Source organism: Girardinichthys multiradiatus, chromosome 4 (assembly GCF_021462225.1).
Source record: "Girardinichthys multiradiatus isolate DD_20200921_A chromosome 4, DD_fGirMul_XY1, whole genome shotgun sequence".
Lineage (NCBI taxonomy): Eukaryota > Metazoa > Chordata > Actinopteri > Cyprinodontiformes > Goodeidae > Girardinichthys > Girardinichthys multiradiatus.
Window position 1 is genome coordinate 18210219 of NC_061797.1, and position 9986 is coordinate 18220204.

Consider the following 9986-nt stretch of genomic DNA (forward strand, 5'->3'; position numbering starts at 1 on the left):
CTGGCTGCCATTCAAACTCTACAGGGAAACAAAAGTTGTAGTACAAAGGTAGGATCTGGGTTTCTCCCTTTAATCAGCTGCAGCTGGCTTTCTCCTGCCGCCACTTCCTGCTGGAAAAAAAATCAGGCCATCTACTGTTTGTAATGTTTTCCATTAAATTTTTTAAAATAACACATTTTTAAAAATAATTTAGCCCTCCAAAAGACTCCGATGAAAACTGTGGTGCAATATGTGTCTAATGATAGAATGAGTGACTGAAATATAAATGTAGGTCAGACACGCTGTTTTCTCTTTAACCAGCTCACGTGTCATCTGTCCTCATCTCTCCCCTCTACAGGTTTCCTTGTTCTCTGAATCAACCCATCTACATCCCACCATCATGAGACCATCTCCTTAAAACGCTGTCATTATTTTCTTTGCTAAATCATAGCATGTATATTGGCATTTTTACCGTTTTGCAACTGCCAACAGTTGAGAACTCATCATGGTCATAGATGTCAAATAAATTTGGGGCTTTTGTTGACTTATTTGAAACACTCTATTTCCAGGGTTTCCATACAGCTCCAAGTATTTTTAAAAACAAGAAAATGGTTTCATGGATTTGGATTTATTGCGTTTTCCGTTTGATCTTTCTCTAATCTTTTAATAATTAGAAATTTTCAAAAAAGCCTCCGCATTGACCTCACTTTGTCATACAGTTATGAAATTTGGTACACTTGTAGAACTCCCCGAGACCTAACTAAAACTCTCTTTCACCCACGTCCCACAAAAAACAGGAAGTCGGCCATCTTGGATTGAACTTAATGCAGGAGGGTGTGGCTGTAGCGGTGTGGCGAACTGAGACGTCATGCAATGGCTTTACGTTTGCCTCTGATTTCAACATTTTTTAGTCGATCACCACGAAACTCAATATGATTGACAGTGAAATAATTGGTAGGCGTGGCCTAATTACTCCACAGCACCCTCTAGAAGCACTAAAACAACCAGCCCCAAGGCATGCTTTGTTCGAGGTTTATGAAATTCGTTACACATATGGAACTTCTCGGGACCTACAAAAAAGTCTCTTGGACCGATTGTTCAAACACCACAGGAAGTCAGCCATTTTGGATCAAAGGTGCCATTTTCTCTCGTTTACACACTTCGAATCTGAGCGAACTCCTCCTACAGCTTTCACCTAAGACACCTCAAAATCAATTAGTATAATCTTGAGACATTGGGGATTAAAAGTTATCAAAAGCTTTTTGCTACATGAAAGTATGTGGGCGTGGCCAAGCCCCAAAATATGATTTCTTGCCATGAAACTGTTATATTTCCTGCAACGAAAGTCACAGACACGCAACACTTTCTGGGAGTGATCCATATGAGTCCCTGAACAATATTCAATGGTCAAATGCTGACATCATCAAAGCCCCGCCCCCTGAGAACAGGAAGTCTAGTGTTTCACTTAGTGTGGTCCCTTTTTGATTGATTGATATTTTTTCAACCCCCAAACAGCTGTATTAGATTACATTGGAATTTGGTTCAACGATGCCCCCTAAGACACTTCAAGTGCTCTATCTCCCTCATACATCATCGGATCCACTTGAAATGTAGTATACATGAATATGGATCAATGCCGACCATGTTGACACAGTCAATTGATGACATCATTTTAGCCCCTCCCACAAAGAAACCAGTGAGTGCAGCTTCCATCTGAGTAAGCGGATTTCCACCAAATTTTAAATGTTTCTACCCAGACCAGAACTCTGCATGACCAAAGATCATCTGACATGTCGCACACAGTGCCACCTAGTGGCGACAAGTGGAATCGAACGGTGGCCTTGTCGGTGGTGTGTAGCCGGCGATGCCAGGCTTCACAGGCCCAGCTGCGCGGGCCTACAATGCTGCTTGCAGCTTTAATTGGTGCTGAAGTTCCCAGAATGTGTTTTATCTTTTAAAGGCTAAGCCCTGCGTAGCCTGCTTGTCTGTGACTGTGCTTTCTGCCGCTGGACGTTTATCTTACCCAGCAAAAAAAGGGTTTAGTTGACATCACTCACTGGATTGACTAATACTAAAAACCAAAGGAAAGTCCCAGGAACCCAGTGAAGATCTAAGGAGGAGAATTGTAGATTTACACAAGTTGGGAAAGTCTTTTGGAGCAGTTTCTAAACAACTGCAGATTCCAAAAGTGCCGGTTCATCCTATTTAATATATGTATCATCCCGAGATGAAACTTAGTTAGGATGTTCAGCAAACACTAAAGCTCAAGTCTGTCATGAACGTGGATTTGCTGGAACAACAGTGCCTCTATCCACAGTGAGGAGAGCTTGATATCTCCATCAACTGTTAGGGGCACCAAAATCACTTCGTAGCCCAAATTCCTTCTGCAGAAAGTTTCAATTCTAGACAAGACAATGATTGAGCTATGTTGGCCCAAAGGCAAGAATTATCTTTAAAGGACGTAAGGAGAAACTCCAAAAACAATAAACATTGTTCTAACTGTAAAGCATGGTGGTGGTAGCATCATGCTGAGGGGCAGCTTTACTACTAGCGGTACCGGTGCTTTGTACAAAGGTGATGGAATAATTAAATAGGACCAACTCTAAATTCTTCAACTTAAATCAACAGTCAAACAACCTGCCAGAAGCTTGTTGATGGCTAAAAAAGCATGTTGTTGAGGTGCACCTTGTCAAGGGACATTTACCATTTAATATTAAAGCCTCTATACATAATAAATACACTACACTTGTATAGTGCTTTATCAAGTCTGAGGACCCCAAAGCACTTTACACTACAATCAGTCATTCACCCATTCACACACTGACTGTGGTGAGATACAATGTAGCCACAGCTGCCCTGGGGCAGACTGACAGAGTTGAGGCTGCCACACACAGGCACCATAGAGCCCTCTGACCACCATCAGCAGGCAAGGAGGGTGAAGTGTCTTGCCCAAGGACACAATGAGTGAGACAGAAAGAGCGGGGGTTCGAACCAGCAACCCATCAGTTGCAGGACGAACCCTTACTGCTGTCACCACCATTGCCCCAGATGTACCCAATTATTGTTTTTCAAATTTACTGAAGCTGTCATGTAATCATTTCATCCTGGGAAGCAAGCTGTTTAAATATTTAATAATAATATCAAAAGCCCAAAATTAATACATTCCATATCCTTATGATTATTGAAATTCAGTATGGTTTGAGATGAGGACGTTTAACAAATCTAGCCATTCTGGAAACGGTGGAAGAAATAACTACTGCTGATAACAGGAAAACTGCTACTAGAATGTTTTTGGACATTAAGAAGGCATTAGCTACAATCAATCATGACTTATTAATAAATAAACTACAACAGGATGTGAAGTTGGGAGGTGTTTGTTCTAAAGGATTTATGCGAAATATGTGAAAAAATTAAAATTGTTTTATTTGCTGACAACACAAATGTTTTCTGTGCTGCAGATTATGTCAAAAAAGGATGTAACAACAGATTTTCAAATACAGATAAAGGGGGAAACACTGAAAGAGACTAAAATAATATTGCCAAAAGGAAATAAATTATTTGGTATTATTACTGATAATACACACAGTTGGACACCTCATATTAAATATGTTCAAGGTGAAGCATCTCTATGCTGAATAAAGCAAAACCACCACTAGAGCAAAAGGCACTGCACATTCTGTACTGTTCTCTAGTTTTACCATATCTATGAGCAAAGAAGAGCAATTCGAGTAATCAGTAAGGTTGGTTATCAGGAACATACTAATACACATTTTATAAAATCTAAATTCATTAGCATTGTAAAATTACAAACAGTTCCAATATTGTTTAAAGCCAAAAATAGACAACTGCCAGAAAACATTGAACTACTGTTCAGGAGAATGGAAAGGCCCTCTGAGTTAAGGGGTGAATATCAGTTTTAAACTTGTAGTATTACAACCACCAGACAAAGTGTTTGTGTTTCAGTAAATGACGTAAAACTGTGAAATGGTCTGAATGTGGAACTTAAACAATGTCCCAACATAAAACAGTTCAAATCATTCAACAACAATATAGTTATTATTGGATGCAATATGTAATATTTTCTATTATTTTATTAGTACTATTACAAGGTAGTAAAAATAGTATTATTGCTTTATTACCGAAATAATAATTACCTCAATTAGAAAAAAAAACAATGATTATTGTTATTGCTGCTGTTGTTATTATTACACATTTCAGTTAAGTCCTGTATATAAGAGCATATTTATTAAAATGTTAAGACCACTGCAAGATTTATAAGGATGACAATTTTACAGTTTATATGTTTATTCTATATATGATGTACTATGCTAATATTAAATCTATGTGCTATATAAATTAGAACAGTAAAGCATGATAACAGTGATTCATGGAATCACCCACTCCTTTGAATATGTAAAACCAATCTATAATGTACACAATTAAATGCTATACTGTTGATAACCTCCACACAACTGAAAAAATCAAAACAGAAAACAGAATTTCATAGTAAACAGAAAGTAAATGCATGAAACTAATTTTAAAAAACTGATTTCTGAAAGGTCATGCTGTCCAGATGGATCAAAAGGAAGACAACTTGGTTATTCACAAACACCTGAGATGGCTCCTCAGTGTCAGAACATGTGTCCATATTGAGCCCAGAGCTCCAGGTGCTAAAGTTAGAGCACAAAGTGCCTTCATAAATAGAGTTCAGCCCTCAGGGTCCAGCACTTTAAAAGCTTTGGCCCCTGCCAGAGTTACACAGAGTCCTGACCACTGACATCAGATCAGAGTATCACTTTTTACACCTCTAAGCAGCCTGTGTTTTAGCTTCACTTTATAAATCCTTCACTGCTTTCCAAACTGGGGACCATTAATGCAGAAGGACTCTTGAAGTGCTAAAGTTACAGAGTAATATTCTGAACTCCGATAAGATATGAATTTAAAAGAGCAGTAATCAACAACCAGAATGAGTCATCTCTTGATTAGGCCCAAGTACTCTGGAACTGATGTGACAAACGGTAGTGCCGCAGTAATTTGTGACCTTGCTCAATAAAAAACATCATAAGAGCTTTTTAATATTCACCGTCCTCATGATAACGCCATGTTCCCTCCTCCTGAAGTGGGCACAGCTGTATCAAGCACGTGTATTTCTCAGAGCTGTGCAGTTTAGGTGTAAACTTTCCAGAACAGAACATTTTTTCATTAGTGTGCATGACAAATACAAGCCACAAAATATAACATTTTGTTGCTGCAGCCCCAACTGTGCTGCTAGCTCGCAAAAAAGGCATAATTACTGTCCCCCCGGTTTCAAGTAAACAAGTATTTTCTTTTCTCAGAAGAACAAAAAAAATAAAGTATTTGTGTCAACTCAGCTCATCAGTGAATGGTAATAGACTGTGGGGTACTGTTCTTTTAAAACTAAACAAGTGTTAAAGTTCTGTAGTATTGGTTAGACAGCTTTGTGAAATATGACAAATATATGAAGAAATCATAGAAATGACTTCCACAGAAGCATTTTAGTTTCAGAAAAGGCTCCAGGAAACATGCTGGTAATATGATTGAGCATGAAAACGAGCTCGCTGAGAAGAGCTTCACAAAAGGGTGGCTGCCATTTTGAAGCTGCATGAAATCAAAGTGCTGTCTTCCATGTCAAATGAATTTAAGAACATCTGGGCCAGGAGTGAAAGCAAAGTTGAGTGATAATGGTTGTATTTTCAGAGTTTAGCTCTCAGAGAATACATCTAACACTCAGAAAAATTGCTTCCAACTAAATCAGGTATTCTTCTTTGCATTTAATTTTGTTTAAAGTCAAGTCAAGTTTATTTATATAGCGCTTTTCAGCAACAGGGCACTCAAAGCAAAAAATATTTTTTTAAGAAGGGGTGGTGAGCAGCCAATATTTTACCTGCAGTGAAAAACATCTTCCCTTCGATAAAATAGTGATTAATTTCCCAGGCAGTCAGAGTGAGGCCAAGAGACAACAAGATTTCAATGTTTGTAAGTCAATATTAATATTTAAAATGTCACAATGTTTAATGTGACTGCTATTTCATACACCTTTAAAGACCTTCTTATTTTCATTAGACGACACTGAAGTCAGAATTGGTGTGGAGCCTAATAATTGTCATCTGATTAAGAAATCTGTCCTGGAAAATGAAATGTGCAAAGGATGTTCAAAGAAAATAAAAGTATAAAGAGTAATGTAGCGTAAGAAAACAAGAATATTATTTAAGGTGAATGCATTAAACTGACTTACTTTCAAATACTTTCTCTGCCCAGATACACTTGAAGTATTTTGCCTTGCAGTATGAGTTTCAAATGGGAAGTTAAATGCTATGGACAGTGTTTTGCATGAGAGGCGTTAACTTTTTGGAAAACTTGAAAAAGAAAATAGAATTTTGAAAATGTGAGATGAAAAACTGTTGTGTAGATAAAATCCTATGTTGGTATCAAAAGAAAACAGCAACTTGTCTGATCTGTTCTCTTAATGTTACAACACTAATAAACATGATGTTTTTCCAATCATTTAAACTCTTTTGTTTGTGTCAATTTTTTTTTAAATGATCCTAGATATATCAAAACAAATTGGACTAGTTGTGTTTGTGCAGTTTTCAATTTAAATGAATTTTATTTATAATTTCTGTTTTACATTTTAATATCACCGTCTTGTGGAAACAGCTTTGAACCGTGACTAATGTTGTCTGTGACCTCATGTTGTTTCACAGAGACCTGGCTGAGGCAGGTTGAGGCCAGGCCAGCTGGCTTGAAAACTGGAAAACATCAAATCTGGACTTGTCATTCCTCAGTTTCCACCATGTGGAAGCTCATCCACAGCTCACAACCAGACCTGCATGGCTCTAAACCACAAAAGCAATCCCTTGTTTCTACAAAACAAAGTTGATCTTCCACAGGAAGTTGATTTTCCAGCGCAGGTTATCACTCTAAACACACAAATATGGTTTTTGTTTCAAGAACATTTTCTAGGAGATATCACAGCAATGATTAGACACATTGCTTCACTCATTAATGCACTTTGCCTCCTTCCGTTGCTGCCCAACTTGCTTATAGATTAATAAATATCCTGGACCAGAGTTCAGAAAGTGAGGTTAGGAAAATTTGTCCTTCTCAGAAGAACACAGATGAACATGTGCCTTATTAATTCTGAGTTCAGTTATGGGTAAAGCATCAGCACTTTCAGAGCATATGACTCAGTGTTCTTGCAGATACTTAGAAACAAATTTTGAGGTGCTAATAACTACCTTTGTGTGTGTGTGCTTGTGTTTAACATGCACATAATGAGTGGTTGTATAAGAGTCCTACGCAGACAGCTTGACACCAAGGTATGACTACACATGAGGAGCATTATTATAAGAAGCTTCAGTTGTGTAAATATATCACATAAATATGTCATTAACAGAGAAAACAAGTGAAGGTTGTTCTCAACTGTCATATTTACAGCGAACACCTCATCTGTTTACTGTTGTTAGATGCCACTATTTGCTGCTCCTTTACCATATGTGCTCGCTTTGCACGGTAGCTAGAAAATGGTGGCTCCTCTGCCAGCCTTTTTGGTCATGGTTTAAGATGTTTTAAACATTTTGTTATTGCTCTGACTGTAGATTTGGGCAATCATAGGCACGCAGCAACTTCCTTTTTTGTAGTCATCTCTTGACCTTTAAATATCAAAACACATCTGCATTAACTGAATCTCATGTTTTCTTGACCTTTCCATTTTGAAAAGTAAGCAAATAAAATATGCCTCTATGCCACCTATTTATACCAAGGAAACATGAAGTCATGGATTACTAATCATAACTAAAAATGCTTTGGTTGCAGATGTTTTATAGGAATTAATACAGGTGTCAATAATGTTGTCTTTGGGGATTCAGTTATATCTTGTGTAGTTGATTCTTACTTGATTTGTTGTTTTGAATTGATGATTATCATCACTAATGGTATTCCGTAAAAAGTCATTCCTTTGTGTTGAGTTTCCTAATTCTTTCTTGCGTTTTGCTCTTTGTTTACTGGTTTAGATTCTTGTTGTAGTCTTAGTCTTTAGTTTCTGGTTCAGGCTGGTGCTTTTGTGCGCTGTTCAGCTCCCTCTTTGTACATTTCTGTGTTGATTAGTCATCTTCCCTCAGTTTCCCTGCAGGTTGTTTTCCAACTGCATGCAGTCTTCTGCATTCGCTTGATTAGTCCTACCTGGTTCCCATGCAACTTGTATACTTTCCCAGTAGTTTAAAAGCCAGTCAATTTTATTACCTCCTCGCCAGATTCTGCCATTGTCCATCGCCTGTTATTCTTGATGCCCGTTTTTTGTAATTACAGTTGTGTTGATGTTTCCAGTCAGATATTCTACAGTTTCCCTGGTCCCTGTTCCTTGGCTGTTTGTAAATAATTTTTCAATAAACAATCTGCTTTAATGGCCTGTTCAATGCCTGTTAGGTTAATTGGTAACTCTAAATTGCCCTTAGGTGTATGAATGAGTGTGTGCCTGGTTGTTTGTGTGTTGCCCTGCGATGGACTGGCAACCTGTCCAGGGTGTACCCCGCCTCTCGCCCATAGACTGCTGGAGATAGGCACCAGCTTCCCCGCGACCCACTATGGAATAAGCGGTAGAAAATGACTGACTGACTGATGACAATCTGCTTTAATTTGAGACTGTTGTCATCTACTTTGCAGATATTTTGCCACTCAGCGAATGTATTAAATTTAAATGCTGGATTTCTCAAAATTAATTGACTAAGTGAGTTTGTTCTACACCAAACCCTCTGAAACTGAAAAAGGTAGAAACCTCTTACATACTTTAAGTGTTTAAACACATAAATTGATTTCTAAACAAAGACATTTTCCATTTTCTTTTCCATTTAGTCCATGTTATCAAGGTCTTGTGTCACCTGACACTTTATTAGGTACACCTGTTCAGTTGCTTCATAGCATGTGTAAATCAGCCAATCATATGGCAATGACTGAATACATTTAGACATATAAATGTGGGAAAGATGACTTGCTAAACTGCAAACTGAGCATCAGGGTGAGGAATAGAAGGGATATTTTATAAGAATTTCATAAACTGCTGTTCTATAGGGTCAGAGGAAAACGGGAATGCTGGTGTGTGAGATGATACAAAAGCAGCAGAAGCTCAAATAACCACTCTTCACAACCTTAGTATGCAGAATACAATCTCTGAATATGCAACATTTTAAACCTTAAAGTAGATTGGCTACAGCAGCAGAATACCTTAGCAGGTGCCGCTTCTCATAGCTAAAACGAGTAAACTGAGGCTACATTTCACACAGGCTCACCAAAGAGGACAATATCAGATTGGAAACTGTTACCTGGTTCAATGAGACTCACTTTCAGCTGTGGAATTCAGTTGATAGGTTCATGCATGGATCCATTCTGCCTTGTATCACCAGTTCAGGCTGTTGGTGGAAGTGTAATGGTGTGGGTGATATTTTCTCAGCACACTTTGAGCTCCTTGGTTCCAATTAAGCATTGTTTAAACGCCACAACATACCAGAGTATTGTTGCTGATCATGTCCATCCCTTGATGGCCACAGTGTACCCATCCTCTCATGATTATTTCCAGCAGGGTTTTGCACCACCATGTTACAAAGCATGACTCTTTTCAAGCTGATTTCTTGAACATGACAATGACAACATGACAAAGCACCTTTTGGATTTGGTGGAATGAGAGATTTGCCTCAAAGCTGTGCAGCCAAAAAATTGGGAACGGATCATATCATGTCATTATGGACCAAAATCTAATGCTCCTGAAAATTTGCTGAATCTAAGCTACAAAGACTTCAGAAATGGTACTATCCAGTGTGTACCTAATAAAGTGGTTTGTGGCTGTGTAAATGAGTAGTTAGGAGTTTATTTTGCTATAGACGAATATCAGAAAACAAAAATATGCAGAGAACATAGCATTTTACATGAGTAAATAATACTTCACCACCACATGGTTCATAGGAGTTAATTAGAGAATCTGTGTGGTATTGCTC